The 3,432-nt window shown below is 34.9% G+C and overlaps 1 pseudogene; it reads right to left on the reverse strand.

Moving 5' to 3' along the window:
• Positions 1–1,165: 1,165 nt before the first annotated feature.
• LOC102007330 lies at positions 1,166–1,983 on the reverse strand (annotated as a pseudogene).
• Between the last annotated feature and the right edge of the window lie 1,449 nt (positions 1,984–3,432).

The following is a 3,432-nucleotide window of genomic DNA, read 5'->3' on the forward strand; positions in this document are numbered from 1 at the left end:
ACATTGGGAAATGTGTGTATTTTAAAAGTAACAGCACTGTCCATTCATGAACATGGTATATCTTCGAAGTTATTCACATCTTCTTTTATTTCTTTGAGCAATACTTTGTAACTTGTATGTATGTCTTTTGCCTGTTTGGTTAAATGTATTTCTATTTTTTAATCTATTGTAAATGAGATTATTTTCTCAATTTCCTTCATGGATTTCTCACTGTCAGTCTATAGAAATAAACCAATTTTACTGTTGACTTTTATCCTTTAACTGTGTAAATTTATTAGTTCTAACATTTTTGTGTGTGAAGTTTTTAAGATTTTCTACACACATAGAAGACCATGTCATCTGTGAACAGATTTTCTTTTATCTCATTTGTGAACAGAGAAAATTTTACTTCTTTTCCAGTTTGGATGACTTTTATCTCTTCTTTTTACATACAAAACTATATGTATTAGTTCACTTGGTGGTGTCCAATAATGCTCTTAGTCTCTTTATTTTCCATTGTTTCTTTTTCCTTTTGTTTCTCTGACTTAATAACTTCAAATTACCTTATCTGTGAGTCTACAGATTTTTTCTTTTGTTTCATCAAGTCTGCAGAGAATAACTTAATATAATTTTTCTGTATCATTTCTTGTTTTTTTAGCTCTAGAATTTCTGCTTTTTTCTTTTTAATAGTTTCTATCTCTATGTTGGTATTCTTATTTTATTCATGAATTGATTTCCTGGCTTTGCTTTGCATCTGCTCATGTTCTGTTATAACTCACTAAACTTCTTAAAAGCAAATATTGCAAATTCCTTGACAGGTAGCTCATAAATTTTTTTTGCATTTAGAATTGGTTTCTACAGATGTTTTTTTATTTCTTTGGTTGAGCTAGTTTTCCTGACTCTTTTTTTCTTCTTGTTTCAGTTGTCCTTGATTTCAAGATCATAGAACTAATTACATATTTAGCTCACAACTTGATAATCTTTAGTCAGGTAATAAGTATTAATAAAAACAAACTTTTATTCAAAAATAATAACAGAACAACTCAAAATGCAGAGTAAGGATGAGAAACACCTGACTGGCCAATAGATTTAGTTCTCACTAAATGAAACCCCAAACTTTTCTCTTTTAGGAAAAGTAAACTGTAATTTCAGTAAACAGCAATATAGGAAGTTTCTGTGGCATAGACTAGTTTCCTTTGGACAACTGTTTCTGGTTGTTTCCCGTGGGATAGATATATTTATGTAACACACTGTGCTTGAGCCTTCTTTGAAGGAGCTTTAGATATGCAATGCAGTTGGCAACTGTCTCCTTTTACTACTGTGCAGAGAGATCTTGGCACCGCTTGCTTCTCACCCAACTCATCACGTGCTCTTGTTCCTTTAGATAAATCGTACTCTGCACAGAGATACAGTAGTCCAGGCGATCTTTACCTCCTTACATACTCTATGAAGCCCTTTCTGGTAAGTAACCTCCAAGGCCATAGCAATATTATTCCTCTGGTCATCAAAAAGGGAGTGGCACTTCTGAACAAGCATCTGGTGTGACTTCTCCAATTCGATTGTATCTTAGATTTGTTTCATGGAAGCTTGCCTTGCCTCTTCTATTTGGGGAATATTTTGCTCATTGAGTTTATCAACAAATTCTCCAAAAGAGGCATCATATTTTTCAATTACATAGACAAGTAGCCCTACTACAGATAGTAGAGAAGGTCTCTGGGGTAATCATATATATTTCTTTGGACAGAAAATACAAGATAAGCCTGGCTCCAAACACCAAGGGTCCTGTTACACCAGTTTTAGGACAAAGGAACTGAAAGAATTCTTCAGGATTCAGCCCAGGGGAACTTTTCCACCATATTCAGGAAGAGGTGGTAGAGGAGCAAGTCTTGGCAGCCCTGCGTGAAAGATCCTTGTTGCCTGCAATACCCCTGGCCCTAGGAGGGCTGAGTTCTTCAGACAGTAGGTCTTTGTATTGGCTGCAGAAATTACCACCCTGAACAGCATGGTCAGCAAAGGTCCAAGGAAGAGGTCTTAGTGTTACTGTGACTCTGACCAGAGACTGGCATCAGCAACATGCTGATGCCTCTTCTTTAAAGTTTTTTTTTTTTTTTTTTTTGGTTGGTATTTAGTCATTGTAGTTGGGGGAGGCATCTCCCTCTCTCACACTTTTTGAACTGGTTTCATAATGGGAAAGAATTTCATTAGCAGGCTGGCTAGTAATTCTGGGAGCCTCTCAAATCCTCTTTGTGAATAAACATTCTTTAGGTTTACATATATAATTTGCTATTCAGAATGACTTTCTGGTTTCTTTTTCAGGGGTCCATGATCTTACTATCTCTGATGTTTTTCTTTGGTATTGTAGGTTCTCTGATGCTACAATAAGATACTGACCTGTGAGTGATTTCTAGGCATCCAAAATATGTTAGTTCTCCATCAGTACAGTGAGTCAGTTGAGACAAAAGAACAATGTCACAGACAAGCCCCTAAAAAGTGAAAATATTGCATATATGTTCCATTTTTCCCTTTCCCTTTCAAGAGAAAAACTACTAGTTGGGTATTTTCTTTTAATTTTCCTGAACTATGCTAGGCATGGGAAGGGGCAGTTATGGGAGAAGCAACAGCTATTCTTACATATTTCTATGCGACTGTTCTTGTCTTTGCACTTGCTTAAGTTGCCCTGGCTTCATAATGGGAGTTAGAGCCCTCCTAATGGCTTTTAGACCTATATTATTTGTAAGTCAGTGTCTTCTGTGGAAACAATGTCTGTGTCTTTTTTTTGCATGTTGCTGATGTCAGTCTCCCCAAAGCTTTTACAAGTAGCAACAGATTTGAAGGGTTTATATTAATAAAGTTCAGAAATTATTATAAAAGTATAGTAATCAAAAATATATTAATCTAGATAGTATGGTATTGGTGAAATGATAGATATGTAGATTAACTGAATAAAAAGCCCAGAAATAGATTTTCACATAACAGCAGCATTTCCTCCCATCTCTAGCAACCATTTCTATCAACATATTATAAAAAAAAAAAAAAACTAGGAAAATAAACAACATAGTTTTAGGACCTAGACATTTTGGTTTTACTGTTAAAATTTTAATTTGTCATAAGGACAAAAGGGTTGAGTTATCCTTTTTCAACTTTAGTAAAGAGTATCTTAGGAGAATCTGTACTTAAGAATAGATTTCCTTTTGAGGAGGGCATAATTGCATCTTATTACCTACCTGGACAGTGGAGAACAAACCATCATTCTTCTGGACTGAAACATGGAAGATGGTTCCAAAACCTAAAGTTATGGCTTACATATGAACATGTATGGATTCTGTTTTTGGTGTAGCAATTTCAGAAAGCTATGTGGAGCAGCCTAAGCTAACATGACTTGAAGAAGATGTGGCATTTGCTAAAAAATGGTGGTAGCTCCAAATATTTTGTTCTTATATTATCTTAAAACTA

This window comes from Chinchilla lanigera, unplaced genomic scaffold (assembly GCF_000276665.1).
Source record: "Chinchilla lanigera isolate Chin_1 unplaced genomic scaffold, ChiLan1.0 scaffold00013, whole genome shotgun sequence".
NCBI lineage: Eukaryota > Metazoa > Chordata > Mammalia > Rodentia > Chinchillidae > Chinchilla > Chinchilla lanigera.